Source organism: Fukomys damarensis, unplaced genomic scaffold (assembly GCF_012274545.1).
Source record: "Fukomys damarensis isolate Sample0158 unplaced genomic scaffold, DMR_v1.0_HiC HiC_scaffold_17, whole genome shotgun sequence".
Taxonomy (NCBI): Eukaryota; Metazoa; Chordata; class Mammalia; order Rodentia; family Bathyergidae; genus Fukomys; species Fukomys damarensis.
In genome coordinates, this window is record NW_022900929.1 from 71,429,535 (window position 1) to 71,448,680 (window position 19,146).

The 19,146-nt window shown below is 38.5% G+C and overlaps 1 protein-coding gene across 4 annotated transcripts in view; it reads left to right on the top strand.

The window, feature by feature from the left end:
• Frmd6 (FERM domain containing 6) overlaps positions 1 to 19,146 on the top strand; it is a 188,264-nt gene that overhangs the window by 624 nt on the left and 168,494 nt on the right. The window lies entirely within an intron of this gene.

Sequence of the window (19,146 nt, forward strand, 5' to 3'; positions counted from 1 at the left end):
GTTCTGGTTTTTCTGGGACCTTGAAGTACATCATTAGGTTATTTATTTGCTCCGTTTTTGTGATATTGGGCATTCAGAACTATAAACTTCCCTCCTGGGACTGCTTTCATGGTTTTCCCGTGCGTTTGCTCTGTTGTCCTGGCATTGTCATTTAGTTCTAGAAACTTACTTCTTCCTTGATTTCTTCTGTAGGAAATTAATTAATTAAGACTTTGTAAAATTAAAAAGGAAAAAAAGAAACTTTCTCTTAAACGCTACCAATAAATGCCATGGGTTTGGAGCTGACATGAACTGATCCTCAGGTTCCCTGGTCTTTCCTGGGGTCCTGCCCTCCCCACTGTTGCCTCTGTTCTGCTTTCTGAGAGTGCCTCTGGGTCTTGGCTGAGGTCCTGCCTCATAAGTCCTTGTCACTGCACATTGGCGGAGCTCCCTCATTTGCCATTTCTCCTGTGGGTCTCTTTCCTTCACGTTGACCCCTTTATTTCTGTCAGTTTTAGGTAGACCAGCAGGAGGACAGTATGATGAGGAAAAGCAACAATGCAGCTCCTTTGCAGGGTGGTAGAGAGCCTCCTTTGAAGCTTTGGGCTGACTGGTTGTTGAACTTAGGTGAGGCAAATCTGCTAGCCCCTTACACAATGCAGGGGGTGAGTCTGTGGAGGAACTCGCCTGGTCCCTGTCCCTGTCCTGGTCGTCTAGCAGGGACTTGTCCACACAGGGCAAATGGCTACTGATCTTGGTTCATTCCAAAGGCTACTCATGGGTGATGTTTTCCTAGACCACACGTTTAAACCAACTCCTCTGCGTATGCACCTATAACCCAGACTGTATCACTACTTAAGAGAGACTTTCCTGCTTTAGCCATGATAGCGTGGGACTTAGTCACCAGTACTCACAACTCAGTCACAGCCATGCTGTGTGACTGGAGATGAGTTGTTCCTTGTGATGATTGGATTTTTATTGGGAAAGTGGTAGATCCTGGCTGCTGAGGGATCTTTTCTGAGCTACAATCTGAGAAGCTCGCCTTTTTAAATCTTTCCACCTTTCCTATGCTGAACATCCGCAAGGTCCATGCAAGTATCACTGTCTTCCCCCTTCCCAGACAGCATTCACTTTGGAGATCTTCCTTCTATAATATTCTATTTAAAGGGGTTGTCGGTGTCATTTTCCTTCTTCTAAAATGCTCTGCCCTCCAGAATGGGTGAGTGATTGCTTTGGCATGAGAAGAATCACTGTCTGCCACCACTGGAAGTAGGGTAGGAGCAGCTACACAAAGGCCTGCCTGCACTTCAGAGAAGCAACAAGGTTGTTCATGTGACCTCAGAGGTTATGCTTTCTTGCTTGGTTCACACACAGTTCATGAGCAGGCAGAGGAACAGGAGCCCACATAAAACTAGAAGCTCATGCCAAGTACTGTACAGCGACAGCCTTGGGCTCAGGGAGCAGCTACTCAGCCCCAGCAGTATTGCTGACCCAGTGTGGTCCTCAAGAGAATATAAGACCTCACTTCCGAGGTTGGCAAGAGCAGGGACTGCTTACCCACAAGTAGGAGAAGCCCACTTGTTCCCCACGCCTGAAAACTATATAATTTATACCTCTGGACAACTTCTCTTCCAAGGCTCAAGGAACTGGGGAAAAAGAGGAGAGGAGGGGAGGGGAGGGGAGGAGAGGAAAGACATTTTGAGCTTATTAGGTCATTTTTTTATTTAGATCAGAAAAACTCAATTCCTCCATAGTCTACAAGGCTTGAAATAGTCTTGTATATGCCAGCCTTTTTCTAGCCCCATTTTTTAAAAAAAACCCACATTATTGAAGTATATTTTAAATACATTAAATATATCCCTTTAAAGAAGTGATCCTCAACTTTTTTGGCATCAGGGACAAGACAAGTTTACCCAGACCCAAGGGGTGGTTGGCTTGGCGGGGGATGGTTTCAGGATGATTCAAAGAAACGGACAACCTGAATCTCTTGCACAGGCGTTCACAGGTAGGGTTTGTGCTCCTATGAGAATCTGGTGTCACAGCTGGTCTGACAGGAGGCAGAGCTCAGGAGGTAATGTGAGCAGCAGGAACTGGCTGCAAATACAGATGAAGTTTCACCTACCAGCCTGCTGCTCACCTCCTGCTGTGAGCTCAGTTCTAATAGGACCCCTGCAGATGTCCCCTGGTTTAAAGTGCAGTGTTTTTTGTATATTCACAAATAGGTGCAGCCCTCACTGCAGTCAATTTTAAAACACTTTCATCACCTCAGAAAGAAACTGCACTGTTCAGCGATCATAACCCTCCTTGCCCCCTATTGCATCACTAAGCAACCACTGAAGCACTTTCTGCTGTTACAGATTTGCCTGTTCTCGCAAATGTGGTCTTTTATGTGTGGCTTTTTTTTACTTGGCAAAATGTTCTCAAGCATCATATGTATGAATTAGCTCTTCATTCCTCTATCATAATGGGCTGATATAATAATGTGGGTAGATCACATTTTGTTTATTCATTCACCATAGGATAGATTGTTGTGTTTTTTCCACTGTTTGGCTGTAAACTTCACTCTGAACACATCACATGCACATCTTTGTATGAATATATGTTGTCCATTACCTTGGAAAGAAATTGTGGAGCTATACTTTTGCTTTTTGAGAAACTGCCAGACTATATTCTAAAGTTGCTATATCACTTGACAATCTCACCACTGAGGTTGGAGGGTAGCAATTTTTCCACATCCTGTCAACACTTATTATTATCCTTTTTTTAAATTTTAAGCTGTCATGGTGAATGGACATTACTATCTCATAGCCTTTTTGATTTGCATTTCTTTTGTTATTAATGATATTGAGTATCTTATTGTGTGCTTATTGGCTATTTGGATATATCATTTGAAGAACTGTCTATTCAAATCCTTTGCCCATATTTTTTAAATTGGTTATGTTGCTTTCAAATTTTGTTCATTCATAAGCCAGCCTAGCAATTGTAGGAGAGCATTTTGCATGGTGGGGTGATATAGATAATGGAGTTTTAAAATATATTTGGAGGAGTTTATTTCAAAATAGACTATTTTTAGAGCAGCTTTAGGTTCACAGCAAATTGAGCAGAAAGTATGGAGTTTCCATATGTTTTCACACATGCAAGTGTCCCTCACTACCAATATCCTCCATCTGAGAGGTACAGTTGTTGTGACACGTTATCATCACTCAAAGTCCATAGTTTACAGTAGGGTTTACAAAAATAACATGACATACATCTACCATAAGAGCATCCTGCAGAATAGTTTCACTGCCTTAAAAATCCTCTGTACTTAACCTGTTTTTCCCTTCTTCTCTGGCCACAGATCTTTCTGTCTCCATAGTTTTGCCTTTCCTGCGTTGTCATATAGTTAGACTCATGCAGTGTATGATGTTTTCAGATTGGGTTCTTTTACTTAATAATACAATTTATATTTCCTCCATGTCTTTTCATGGTTTGATGGCTTATTCTTATTAGAGCTGAATAATATTCCGTTGTATAAGTGTACCACAGTTTATCCATTCACCTCCTCAAGGATATCTTTGCTGTTTCCAAGTTTTGGTAATTATGAATAAAACTGCTATAAATATTATGTGTTTTTACATGTTTTGGTGTGAATGAGTTTTCAGTGCATTTGGGTAAATACCAAAGAGTGTGATGGCCAGAAAAAGTAAATGCATGTTTAATTTTGTAAGAAACTGCTAAACAGTCTTCCAAAGTAACTGTACCATTTTGAATTCCTGCTAGCAGTGAATGGGCATGTCTGTTTCTCTACAACCTTGCCAGCATTTGATGTTGTGTTTCGGTTTTGGCCTTTATAAGTGTACATTGGTTGGTACCCACTGCTGTTTTCACTTGCAGTCCCCTGGTGACCATTCTGTCGAGCACATTTTCATATGCTCATTATCCATCTGCATATTTTCTTTGGTGAGGCATTTGTTTAGATATTGTGCCTATTTCTAAAGTAGGCTGTTCAATTTCTTTTTTGTTTTGTTTTGGTTTGGTTTGGTTCGGGGGATTGAACTCAGGATCTTCTGCTTGTGTGTCAGGCATGGCACCACTGAGCTAATTCCCCAGCCCTTCAAGGCTCTTTAATCTCTATTGTTGGGTTTTAAGAGTTTCTTGTATCTTTTGGATAAGTCTCTATCAGGTATATTTTTGTAAATATTTTTTCCCTGTCTATGTCCTATCTTCTTGTTTCTTGACAGTGTGTTTCACAGAAATGTTAATTTTCATGAAATCAAATTTATCAACTATTTCTTTCTTGAATCAAACTTTTTATGTTGTGCCTCAGAAGTCATCCTCACACTTTAGGGTATCTGGGTTTTCTCTGTTATCTCCCAGGAATTTTATATTTTTGCCTTTTCCATTTCTGTTAGCTTTCTGTTTTTGTGAAGACTGTAAGACTGTTTCTTTTATTGCTTGGGAATTTTGTACATTTTCTTATTAGATTGTTTGGGTTGTTTTTAATTATTAAGTTGGAAAAATATATATGCTAGATATAAGCCTCTGCGTTGATATATGATTTGAGAATACTGTCTCCCACTCTGTGGGTTGTCTTTCCACTTTTATGATGTTGTGTTTTGAAGCACAGAAGTTTTAATTTTGATGAAACCCAACTTGTCTATTTTTTCTTTTGTAACTTGTGAATTTTGTGTTGTGTCTAAGAAATTATGACCTGATCCAAGGTCAAGAAGATTTACTCCTATGTTTTCTTCTAAGAACTTTATAGTTTTATCTCTTGCATTTAGGCTAATTATATACTTTTGAGTTAATTTTTGTAAATGATGTGAAATGTGAGTCTAGTCTTATTCTCTTGCATATGGATATGCAGTTGCTCTGACACTATTTATCAAAAAAGACTATTCTTTCCTCTTAATTATCTTAATGCCTTTGTCAAAAATCAAGTAATCGATGAAGGTAAAAGTGTTTATTCCTGGACTCCCAGGGTCATTTCATTGAGCTGTAGGTCTATACCAGTACCGCACTGTCTTGATTACTATAGCTTTTTAGTTAGTCCTAAAGTTGGAAAGTGTGTGCTCTGCTTTGCTCTTCATTTTCAAGATATTTTGACTATCCTGATTCTCCTGAATTTGGATCAGCCTGTCAGTTTCTGCAAAGAAATAATCTGGGATGTTGATATGGATTATGCTGGATCTGTATTTTGGGGAGTATCACTGTCTTAAGACTCTACCAGTTTGCAAACATGGGATGTTTCTCCATTTATTCAGGTCTTCCTTAATTTTTTTCAGCAGTGTTTTATAGTTTACAGTTTACATATCTTGTACTTCCTTTGTTTAATTATTCCTAAGTATTCCGTTCTTTGTGGTGGTATTGTAAATGAAATTATTTTCTTAATTTCATTGTTGGATGATTTGTTGCTAGTATATAGAAGTGTAATTGATGTTTATGTATTAATATTGTATCCTGAAACCTACCTGAATTCATGTATTAGTCCCAATAGTCCTCTCTCTCCCTTTTCATTTTGCAGTTTTCCTCGTCTATGAATTGTATTATCCCTAATTTTCTTTCAGTTTCTCCAAAGTACTAAACTCTCTCTTGTCACAGAGCGTTTACATATTCTGTCCCCTCTCTCTGGATTTCACCCTTATTTTGGAATCTTTCACGTGATTAACTCATCCTTCAGCTCTAACTCCACAAGCTGCCACCACTTCAGCTCACATCTTATCGTTTTGTGCAAGCAACTATAGTACTGTGTTTCTCTCCAGTGTTTCCCTCAGTTTATCCCCTCATTTGTGTTACGCTCTGGCTAATATTATTTTGCCCAACAGAATATAACCCTCTGTGCATTTTTCCTCCCTAGGGTAATTTTTAGCACCTCCATAGTGCCTGGCACATAGTGAATACTTAATAAAGCATTTGTCAAATGAAAGAAGGAATGAATATTGGAAAAATATAGCCATCATTAAGAACTCTGGGTGAGGCTGATAGGGAGAGTTAAAGGTTCAGCACATAGTATCTACATAACCATTCTGGCCTTCTGAGGAATTACAATCCAGAATGGAATGTGATTGTCTTGAGAGAGCATTGAGAGCCACTGAGTGTGACACCAGTAACATGTGGTTTCATGTTGTTTCTCCACTAAACCTCCCTGCTTGGTGGTGGGAAGTTCAGAAAGGAAAACCCAGATATATGAATCATTTGCAAATGAAAAATCCCTGTCTGACTTTTTATTTGCACCACCTTTCCTGAGGTACAGCTCACTTGCAGGAAAAGTGTATGGGGGGGGGTGAAAAGATTTGTTAATTTTTCCTGCAGAATTCATCCTCTGTGACAAACAGGGAAAGTCCCAACCAGCTGTCCCATTGACTAGCCAGAAAAAGATTCCCCTAGAACTCTGTAGCAGAAGACTCTGTATGCCAGTTGCCCTGAAAGAAAGCTCTGGAGTATTATAATTACTGGGCTCAACTCTCTGATGCTTTGCTGGCTGGCACCTGAAGTACTATGGAATCAGGTGGGAGGATAAGGGTGGTAGAAAGGAAAGGGAAGATGAGCTGAAATGAAATCAATGTGTGATTTCCTGCTGCATGATGGATTTCCTGTCCATTTGTGGGAATTGTATCCTAGTAGTCAGGCCAGACAAAAAGAAGGAAAAGGTTTGCATTCAGGATTTTCACATTGTGCTATATTTTACATAACCCTTTCAGATCTGAAGTGGGGCTTGTGTTTTGAGTCCTTTAGACACAGTAAAGCATTATATTATGAAGCTATAGACCATTGTGATAGATTTTTGTCTTTGTATCTCCGTCATCTAGCCTAATACTTGATTCAGAGAAAGGGCACAATGAAAGTCAAACAGAACATCTTAAATAAGCCTGGGCACACCAAGTTAATTTGCATATTAGCTTTTACAGTCCAGTGAACTAAGCTCATTTTTTGTTTTAAATTTTATTCTGACACTCAACCACCTTTTTTGTCTTCTATAGCAAAGGGTACAAGTATATAGAAGTCTTAATTTTTGTTGTGTAGGATGGATAATTAATTATGAATATATTCCATAAAGAAATAATCATTGTTTTGCTGTTAGTAAAATGATTTAAAATGAAAGATGAGGCTTTCTCAGTACAATTTTTAAATACCTTGTCAAAGGAGAGTTTAATATATTAGAAGTTTGTATTTAATGTGAAATAGGAAGAAAGGGGCTAACAGTGTAGGAAAAGTGGGAAGGGTAGGGGAAAGCTAATAAGGGAAAAGAAAACAATGTGAGAAAATGAAAAAATGGAAATAAAGTGTTTGTAAATGGGGAGGGGAGGAGGGGGTGAAGGGAGGGCAGGGACAAGGGGAAAAAAATGAGAACCAAGACTTGTCATGTAAAGGTACTAGATCCCAATGATGAATGTAACTGTACTGTGTACCTAAAATGTACCAATAAACTCAGTGAAAGAGAGAGAGAAAAAAAAGTTTGTATTGAAACAGAAATGGAAGAGGAAACTTATAAAAGCACAATACTCAAATGTATTTACTTTCTTTGACCCATGTATTCAGGTAAACATCATGTAAGAGCTACCCTCTCTTATTTTTCTTCCTATCTCAAAATACCTCTGTAATAAAAGGGTAAAAATGATCCCAATTTGGAGCCCTTTCTTCCAAACACTTCCATTGTCTGTCATATTTGAGGACAGCGTCTTAGGTCAGAGGTTTCTGAGTGCCCATGGACAAGTTTCCAGTTGCTGCCTAAAGAAATTCCTACTCCATGGTGGCAGGTATCTAAGTCAGGATGGCTGTCCTTGAGTTTAATATGTTCAATTTGATGCAAACTATTTCATATTTAAGTGGGTCAAAATCGTTGAACTTGGATTTTCTTCCTGAGATTTCCTTTACTCCTGAAGCTTTGCCAATCATTTAGATGTTGTTTTGGTTCCATAAATATTCATTGCACTTTGGCAGAGATACTCTTTCAGATTCTGTAAAAAGAGCACCGAGTAACAAACACATAAAGCTCCTGTACGTGGAGCTTATGTCTTGGGAGAGCTTATTATTCTCCCCCTAGTCAAATGAAATAAAAACAGTGCATGTCTCAAAGTTTGCTCTGAGGACTCCATGTATTGGAGAGGGCATAGAAGGAAGACACAAGTGACCCCTGACTTTTCAAGGATCTTGGCTCTGTGTGGATTTGAGCAGAAGTCAAGAATACATTATTGAGGTGCAGGAATGTATGCCTGGTTTTAGGCTTCATGGAAGGAAGTGGGAAAAAGGAAAGAAATGTTGAAAACATGAGCATGAGAAAAAACCATCAAGGGCTTGAAGGAGATTAACGTTGATCAGGAAACAGAGCTATGATGCCAGATGTCATGGGAAAAGTTTTGAGTGGGGTGGTAGAAAGGATGCTTTCACAGCCAGCCCTGGAAAGGTGTTATTTCAAGTTGTTAATGGCTTCCCATGGTAGGAAACAGGAACTTTGAAGTGTAACATGTGATGCCTTTGAGACACTTTCCTTGCTGTGCTATATGCTAGGCAGGTTTGACATGAAGTAATTTAAATATTGATAGAAACAGAATTCATGTCAGTGCTTTTCAAAATACCTGGATACTTTACATAACCCTAGGTCCCTGTACCAGGTGCTTCAAAATACAATCTTTGGAAGTTGTTCTTGGAATCTAGCACATTCACAGTGTCGTGCAACCATCATCACTATCTAGTTCCAAAACATTTCATGACCCAAAAAGGATACCCAATACCCAGTAAGAAGTCTCTCCTTGTCCTCCTCCACTCAGCCTCTGACAGACACCAGTCTGCTTCTAGTATTTATAGATGTGCTGATTCTCAGTATTTTCTGTCAACATAGATGGGACCTTTGAGGTCTGGCTTCTTGCCCTTAGCATAACATTTTCACTATTTATCCATTTGTGGCACACACCAGTGTTTCATTCCTTTTCATTGCTGAATAATGTTGTCTAATATGATATACCACATTTCATTTACCTAATCATTGGTTAATGGACAATTAAGTTGTTGCCTTCCTTTATGATTATTTGTGTATACTCTGTTTGAACACTATTTCCATTATTTTGAGGATATAGCTAAAAATGGAGTTGCTGGTTCATATCGATAATTCTATGTTTATTATCGACATGTTACCAACCTGCTATGTGCACAGGTTATACCATCTCCTGTTCCCACCAGCAACATAGGTGGTTCCAACCTCACCACATCCTCACCAGCCCTTACTGTATTTCTTTTTTATTGTAGTCATTCTGCTGGTTGTGAAGTAGTATTCATTATGGTTTTGACTTCTATTTCCCTAGAGACTAGTGATATTGAGCAAAACCATCTTCCCGTGTGCTTATTGGTCGTTTATACATCTTGGGAGAAAACTCTGTGCTCATTCTTTAGCTGGGTTCTTTGTCTTTTTATTGTGGAGTGGCAGGAGTTTTTGTATTTTGTACATAGTAGGCCCTTGTCAAACAGGCATTTTTTTTTCCTATTCTATGAATTTTCTTTTCACTGTCTTAATTGTGTCCTTTGATGAGTAGTTTTTTGATGAAGTCCAATTATTTATTTTTTCTTTTGCTTTTTGTGCAAAAGCACCCAAGCTATTATGACTTTAATGGCATAATTATTATTGCACTAAAGCAACTAATCTTTAACAAGATATTATCTGCTAGGGCTTGTACATTTCTAGTACAGTTTAAGAAACCCTAACACAAAATTGATTAGGACCAGAAATATTTCAGATTTTTAATTTTCTTTAATTTTTGAATATTTTCATGTACATAATTACATAGATATCTTGGAATGGGACCCAAATCTAAATATCAAATTCATTTGTATTCCATCAGTACCTCATATACATAGCCTGAAGGAAATTTTATGCATTATTTTTAGTGTGCCTGCATTCTGACTGTCACTTGTCAGGTGTGGAATTTTCTACTTGTGGCATCACTTCAGTGTTCACAAACTTCAGATTTGGGATCATTTTAGCTTTTAGATTTTTAGATTAGGAATGGTTAACCTGCAGTTCAGTTTGTTATAGATGTGTATATCTAAGATTATCAATGAAATCATATACATCTTAGTCACCTGTGTTCTTTTAAATGAAAATATACATTTATTTGTCTTAAGTATTGTTTTACTTTTAATTTGTATTATAAATAAATTTCATGGATTATTTTGAAGAGTTAAAGCAGTGATGGTGAACGTTTTAGAGCTTTCAATGATACAAACAGCCAGTTGGAGCATGGGGGCCCTAGATTCACCAACTCTGGGTTAAAGCAAAAGTCAAAACAGAACTTGGGGGGCCAGGGATCTAGCTCAGTGGTTCTGCCACCGGCCTCGCAAGTGCAAGATCCAGAGTTCAATCCCCAGTACCAAAAATAAAGACCAAAAAAATAGAAAAAACAAAACAAAACAAAAAAACAGAACTTGAAAGTACAATCTGTTTAACCATCATTATTCACTGTTGAAGTTTCATTGGTTTAAACACTTTCATATAATCTCTTTTAATTGCACATTCATTTCACTCACTGAAATTTTATTGAGCAACTACCATTGGCTGGAGAACATGCCAAAGACTAAGAGAAAGATAAAAAGACATGTTCTCTGTTCTCACTGACCTCACAGTCTTGTAGAAGCTAAAAACACAAACATGGCAGGAGAAAAGACCACACTATGTGAGCAATTTCTGGAATGAAACCAAAGTGCTAGGGTGGGGTATAAAACAGAGATTCACAAGCTGTATCTTTCAGTGCTTGGGACTCAAAGGAAATATTTTGAACAAGGGAATTCCATGAGCTCATTCCATATTTAGAAATATTCTGGCAGTAATGAGGGAACAAACTAGCTTAGAAGGAACAAAAATGAGACATTGAGGTCAATATTTTGGCAACAAATTCTACCATACTCTTTTGTTCAGGAATTAGAAATGTTCTAAAACATTTCAAATATTGAGATGAGGTGACTTTTTCTTAGACTTGTATTATGAAAGCTGCAAACAGACACTGAATTCTTCCAGGCACATGAACAAAGCTTCAAAAGTCATGAGAAACATGGCCCATCTCATTTCATCTCTGCCCCCACGTTCTCCTTCTCAGACATTTTGAAGCAAATCTCATACATCACAGTAATTCAACTATAAATATTTTATTATATCACTCTGACAGATAAGACCTCATTTGAAAATATACCTGAATGCCATTATCAATCCTAAAGTTAATATTTTTAATAGTATGAGATATTTAAAGCTTAAGGATTTACATAAATCTTCACATATAAAATTCTGTCTTATTTCCTGTGGAGAATTTTTTTTCCCCTAATGCCTTTGGTAGGGGATACAGAGGTAACCAAGTTTCTTAAAAACAAAAATGGTGCTTTTTAAAATGCATGCAAAATATACAGCTCTGCAGGACATATTAGTTATTAGGCTTTCTATTGCATATATTTAACAAAGAACTTCCTGCCTTATTTTTATTATTTATAATTTGAAAATAATGTGTATCAACTGAGCTCATTAGACATTTTGGAAAATTTTTTTAAAACTCAGTAATAATCACTCACATTTGTGTAGTGCCTTGAATTTTCAAAGTGCTCACATGCCTGTTTTCTAGTAAATGCTAATATTTGTGCTGTACCAAGATATGTGTTATCTAATGTTTATTATTGTTATCCATTTTGCTTTGTTGTGGCTTTGGGGCTTGGAATGAAATCATAAACAATCAGTGCAAAATCTCCTACTTGTGAGCCAAGAAAGACTTTGTAGTCAAGCCTGTATGTGTGATGAAAGGAAATTACTATGAGAAACAGCTCATCAGTTATAATTTACTTAATTTTCTACAGTGTGGGGATATTTGGCATTTATGCATGCACATATAATGATTTTAAAGCCGTGGTTATAAGCCAGTACTTTTCATGGGCTCAAAACTACGCATAACTTCCTTAACCCTCTTGGAAAGGCTTGTAGTGAGATTAAGGAACGTGGCAGGATATGAATTAGTGGGGTTCTGGGCAAAAACATGCTGATAGATCTCTGTTAATTGGTCTCCATTCTTTTCAACCCATTTCTTCAATTTTCATTAAGATTCCCAGACATGCCCCAGACAAGTTTATCTTCTAAACATTCTGTGCAGAAGAGCTTGGTGATTTTCATCAGAGAAGTTGATGCAAATATATTTAAAACAGATTTTCGCCCATAAAAATGTAGACAATTTAAGTGCTCTTTGAAAACTAAATACAGTCATAATTTATCAAATACAAAAGATAGTTGAGCTGCCTTCACACTTGCATGTGCTTTTCTCAGATAAACACAGTGAAATCCTGGCCCCAGATTACAAAGGAGCACAGAGTCTGAGGCTATGGTATAGACCTGGGTCTACAACTGCTGGATTGGAGCAAGCTGCACAGATGTTCTCTGATTCAGGGTCCTCCAGTGATGTGCTGGAGTCTGTTTCACTTGCTTCCAAGAGCTGATTGTTAAATGTGCAAGAATTTTGCAAGCTAGTTTTAAACTGTTGGTTGCTTGAAATCCAAGGTGGGCATAGTTGTACCACAGAAATGGGCCAATTCTATATATATTAGAATTCACTCATTTTACCCCAGAACTGATTTACCACCACACCACTGTCCACTAAGTAAATTTAAGGACAAAATGAGTTAATGAGCTAATTTATGTAAAGTAAACCAAAAGCTTGGTCATTCCTTGGTTTGTATGGGGCACCAATTCCCCTTCAATATTAAAATCTGTGGATACTCAGTTCCCTTGTATAAAATGCATAGAACTTATACAATCCTCCGCTGCACTTTAATCACCTCTAAATTGCTTATAATAGCTAATATACTGTAAATAGTTATTAGATTCTATTATTTAGGGACTAATAAGGAAAAAAGATTGTACTTATTCATACATATGTGATTTACCCCCCAGATATTTTTGACCTGATATTGGCAATCCAGAGAGGTACTACTCATGGGTATGGAAGGCTAGTCTTACTCCTTATACGGACAACATGCAGTAAATGTTTGCTACTATTATTGATATTATTATTTGCCATTGACAACAAATGCAACTAACTCTCAGTTGTTTTTCATATTGATGGATCATTTATGACTTAGGTTTTTTCTTTTGCCCCAATTTGATAGTCTCAGTAGTAGTGTTCCAGGGAGTATGTTCAGACACACATTCAAAAACCAGTGAAAAACTAATTAATTCCTTGAAGCGCTTGTTAGTTTCTGAGTCCCGACAAAATATTTGATGGGAGTGAGAAAGAAATGAATGGGAATTGTGAAGATAATAAAGGCGGTGGATTCTATGTACACCCAAAATAGTCACTCTCCATGTGTCTTTGAGGCAACTCACTGAAATTTTTTTATAAATAGCAAATGGCTAAATCAACAATTTTGAACACGTGAAAAAAATATGCAAATTCTGGATTTCAGTACCATATAATAGATTACTGACCCAAAGTATCTAAAGAAAAGAGAGGCTTACTGGTTTATGAAATCTCAGAGGGAAAAATCAAGGGATAGGTCTGTTTTAGAACTCAGTGTGTTGCAGGCTCTTTCCAGATATCTCTGCCTCTCATTAGGGTTAGCTCCATCCCCAACCCAGCGTGGCCAGCCCATCAGGAAAGGGAAATTGCTTTTCTTATAGCTCCTGCAAAAGTCCTAAATTCATTTGGATTGATCTAGCCTTACTACCATATCAGACTCCTGTTCAGAAGTCCTAACAGGCTCACAGGGTAGAGATAATTCATGTTCTCAAAATGGGAGTGCTGCACTAAAAGAATGGAAGTCAGAATTGGAAATGTCGTTCAGTGGTTGAGCACTTGTCTAGCTAGCAAGAGTAAGGTGCTGGATTTGATCCCCAGGAGAGAGAGAAAGAGAGGCAGGCTCACTCTAAATTATCTTCTTCATACATGAATGACAGCTCACATACACACAGAACATAAGCACACTGCTTTCTTTTTGAACAGGCTTCTAATAATAGCCTTCTGAAGTTGAGTTACAGCTCTGGACACTTCTGATAACATTAAAGACCTTAGTCATAAAGAAGCAAAAATAGGGATAATATCTCTGCAGGAAAGTGATTTGAGAAACCAGATAAAAGATTGTTAAAATGTAAAAACCAGCAAAACACAATTTCTAATACCTCTTGCCAGGCAGATTTCACATTCAAAGTATAGAACAGGAAAATATTCCTGGAATGCTCTTGGTGCCTTCCTTATTAATGAAGAGCCAGAGCCAAAGGGTACAGGGACCTGAGAAATTTTGGAAGCATTAACAAGAAGAGAAATTAGAGAGGTAAAAATTCAGTGTGTTCTGTAATGGAAGCAAACCTGTTGGCATTTAGAAGTTCCACAGAGTATTTGGCTGTCAATTTGTTTTAGAATTTCATTCGAGGAAAGTATGTTCTAACTGTAATGTTATGGAGAAGTTTAAACATTTGCACCAGGAAAAAAAAAGCTCTACAAAACCCTCCACCCCAGTGCTTCAGCCATTGACAGGTGACATAAGTCTACGCAGGCAACACAGGAAGCTCTGTGGGCCCTGCTTTCTGCTGAGAAGTGGTTGCTTCCATTGCTCTTGGCCCTGCTCGGCCTGAAGTAGATGACTCCCTGACTCTTAAACCTATTCTTAAAGCCATAGGCTGTAATGCATGAGTCAAAGAGGTTAAAATGCAAAAGTCTCTGGTTTATCTCATATGTGCATTGTACAATAGTCATGAAGTAGCTCTCTGTGATTCATCTCCTAGCCTAATGTGTTCCACCAAACACTTCTCATCTAGCAATGTATATTGAGAGCCCTACAGTGCTGTTAGTATGACGTGTATTAGAACTAACTTATTTTCCTTACAGAATCCTACCCAAACATGATTTTAAAAAAATCACTGCAATACTTTATCTTCACTATTAAATATGACACACTAAATAATCTTGTGACCAAGCCAAGGAGACACTAAACATAAGAGGAGTTTGTGTTTTACTAAAAAGAGGTACATCTGTAAACATTTTGAAGTGGGCATAGTTCCCCAAGGATTTTGAATTTGGTTGGAAGAAGAGGTCAGCACTCTGTGTAGCCCTGGGGGTGGGGGGGATGACAAACTTGGTTCTTCTGTAACCAAACTGGAAACTGAATATGAATCCAGGGTTTATAACAGCATCATATAATATTCATTTAAAACATACAGCTATGTTAGGAAGGTGATATAATAATCACCTTTTACTTTAAAACACAATGTGTGGGGCCAGGGATTTAGCTCAGCGATGCCACACCTGCCTTGCAAGTGCAAGGTCGTGAGTTCAATCCCTGGTACCAAAAAAAAAACAAAAAAACAAAAAAAGCCTCCCAAAACCACAATGTATGCCAGTATAAAACAGTGGGATGCTATAATTACCAATTTCTTTTCTCCTATGAAAAAAATCCTACCCAAGGATTTCTGCATCTTAGAATGGAATTCCTATTATTTGCAGAAGTATAATTAAGACTGCGTAACTGTAGCACCAAAGGATAGGCACCACTTAAGAATACAGAAAAATATAAAACAGGCATGCCCAGAAAATAAATGAGAGTGTTCATGATCGTTAAATGCTAGAAGTCATGTAAACATAGCTGGCATTTGTCCCCGTTTTCTTTCTGGGATCTTTTAAATGAAAGGTTAGTAATTCATTCTTAATCATCCACAAGCTGCTAGGTGCCCTGTGGCTTGTAGCCATCGGACTTAATTGCAGGTGCCTCCCAGGGTCTGCAAACCACAGAAAATGTGACCATGATGGATTCCTAAGACAACAAGCCAGGCTTAGGGTAATTAGCTCTGGGTCTCTTCCCTTTTTCAGAAGTGTGTCTGTTACCCAGAGGGTTTCTGAGGCCACATTTGCTTTTCTTGAGAGATAATTGAAGAATGTCTGTGAACTAGATGAAAACTAAACTCTCAGTTTGGGAAAGAGGAAGAGAGGACATGTGTGAATTAAAGGCTAAAGCACATCTGTGGAGCTGTGTTCCTAAAGTGGAGGAAGAAAAGTCGATCTAGTGGAGGTGAATTTGCCCTTGAATTTAAGAGCAGAGCTTCTTCCTGGTGTTCAAATCAGATTTCAGCATTGCCACGATGTCCTGTAAAACCTGGCCCTTCAGTGTCTCTCCAGGGACCAGCAGCATCAACATCATCATCTGAAGCTAATAGTAATGCAAAATCCTGGCCGCTGCAGACTTGACCCAGAATCTGCACTTACAATAACCCAGGTTCTTTCCTTGGCATCGATATGTCTGTGAGACACATGGTGTGGGCAGGGAGTCGTGTTTATCAAACACTAATTTCTTTTGCATCTGTAAGCCTCGGTTTCCTCAGTGTGATGCTTGAAACTGTCACATAGGTTAGAACTTGACATGTTGAATGTGCATAAAGAATTCTTCCCATTCCCAGTTTGCTGGTCCCTGGTGCCACCCATGTTGTCCGGAGCACCCTAGTTCTGAGTATTGAACCCCATCTTGGTCAAAGGCTTTGTTGGGTGATTCCCATTTGTCCCTGGCTATTGTGGTTTAAAATCAAAGTCTGTCTGTCAAGCAGACTTACTTCCAGCACTAGCCTTGTTTCTGCTTGTTCCTGACTCTCTCCCACATGCTTGTGTCTAGATCTAGGCCCTGCTACTTCCAAGGAAAATGCTTGCCCCATTTACCACCAGTAACTGACTGGTAAAAAACGATCAGAATCCAGAAGGTTTTATTCTTGGGGCACTCCCTCTTTGAGGTGCAGTGCTTTTGACATTTTTGAAGTGAATGTAATTTTTATAAATAATTTTCTTTAAAAATAATTTAAGAGAATGTAGATTCATTGTAGAAGAAAGATTGGTTTCAATAATAAAAAGAGAAAAACAAGGGCAATCATAATCCTTTAGAAAATTATTGCCTCCTCAGTGAGTAACCCTTGAAATCTTTATATTAATGAACATATACTATAATGTATATCTTATTTAAATATATAAGTGAGCTTATACTATAAATGCATTAGCATGTTATGTATAAGCATGTTAAAATATGTGGAGCATGTATGTATGTATTTGTTTACTTTCCTCTGACTCTTCCATGTTTTCATAAATTATCAAAAAATAATACATATACAAACACAATCTCAATTTTATTTTATGACCTATATTTTTTAATTTAACTATCACTCATTCATTGACATATAAATCATTGCTCAAACCAGTCAATGCCTAGAACATTATTGAGTCCACACTAAAGCACAATGGATGTGTGTGGAATCTTGAGTAAACATCCTAATATATTTTCCGAGTAAATTTTGAGTTATCTGTGTTGGGTTGCCTTGTAATGGGGAAAATTTGTTGATAAATTGCTATGAAAAGCTTCCATAAAAGAAAACAGCTATAATCAAAGGGAGAGTTAGGTGGGTCCCAACTGACACCAGTTAGTAGGCTCCTTGTGTCATATCTTTTTATCTTCAAACTACAAACAGGCTTGCTTTTGATATTCTGTCTGGACTAATTCAACCCCATACATCTCAAAATTATTTTTCCTTTGAAATTTGGAGGTCTCTGGTGCAGTGTCGTCAGGGACTGGAAGCCAGCTCCAAGAGTGACAGTGTCCTTAGGTCTCCTGCCAGCAGGTACAAGGTCTGACAGCTGTAGGGCTATGTATAAGTTTCACAGGTGAAGTGGACTGGGCATGATGTCACGCTGTGGAGCCAGAGTTCTCATCCTGCCGGTGGGTGATCACAGTGGAAGTCTGCTCCCATGACAGTACGAGGCCCAGTGGTTCCAGATCTTAAAGATGCCCAGACTTTGACTATGTAGGTGACATTCCTGGTTCAGAAAAGAAATGAAAACTAATTTAATTTAAAAAATATAAAACTGTACAAGCTAAACAAAATCCACCTGAGAACCTTGAGCACCCAAGACAGGAGACCTGTTTAAATGACCCAAAATACCTAAGATACACGAATGCCACGTGTCAGGCTGCTTCAAAAGACAGGCCTGCTGTCACTGTAAAGAGCACGTGTCATTCTCATAAACCAGATTCTCAGTGGCTCCTGGAGGAAGTCACAAGCGGGTAGATCTGCTGGCCAATTACCACAGGTAATGGTGGTTCAAAGAGGAGACTGCAGCATCTCTGAAATGCTTAGGGAACTGGCAAGTTGATCATGGAGGTCTTAATATGTTTTAAGTTCTTATTTCTATAAAACTCTCTTGGACTAAATTATAAAAACTCCCAGGTTTACCTTGTTTAGGAACTCTGCTAAAGTTATATAAAAAAAAACAACTCTGCTGTATCTTAAAATAATTAGCTGTCAAAAAGGGACAAATCCCAGTCATGATAGAAAATGTCATTTTAGAATAGTAGCTGTAATAGCATCTGTACAGTGGTCATTAAAATATATTCTTGTCTATGAATGTCCTTAACTGTGGAATGTGATGTGGTTTTAATCATATAGGCCCTCAGATCAGGTTAAAGGACCACGCGCCTCCTGGTCAACAGAGGAAAAAATCCAGAACATTTCCTTTTCCAGCTTAGATGCTTTGGGAAGGGAATGGATAGTTAGCCATCTCTGTGATTCAGCACCTCTGAGTCTAGGGTTGAATGGAGAATGGAGGTTGGCACAGTCTGTGCTCTGGAAATTTGGAATTTAATTTTCGAGTAGAGAGGATCATACATTTGTAATTACAAGAAGAGGCACAGAAAAGAGTAACATGATGTTTGGTGCAGTGGCTGCTTTGGGGGTTTTGCTCGTACCTGACTCTGCCTCCAGTGGCAGAGTAGGAGAGACATTCTACAGGGGTTTGAGTCAGATCAGGGGGCTGATTCATGCCATGGCCCATGGCCCCATCCTCAGGGATGTCGCAGTGACTCCCTGGGAAAGGCACGTGGGCAGAGCTTCTGTGGGTGCTACAGGGGTGCTACAGAGCTGTGCCAGATGCACACGGGGATGTGGTGGGATGAGTTGCTGTCCAGTACATGTTCTCTAAATGCAGAACGAGCTGGGAGCTGTTGAGGCCCTATAGTACACCTCCTGACCTTGCTCACTGCTAATCCACCCCGTAGCACTACCTGAAAGAGGTGAACGAGGTAGGGCTGATCCAGAGTTTATTACTGGACACGTTCTCTTTGAAATGGTCTATCTGGTGATAGGATTCCTTTTTCTGTCCTCTTCATTTTCTGACATCCATTTATTCATTCATTCAATATCCTTTT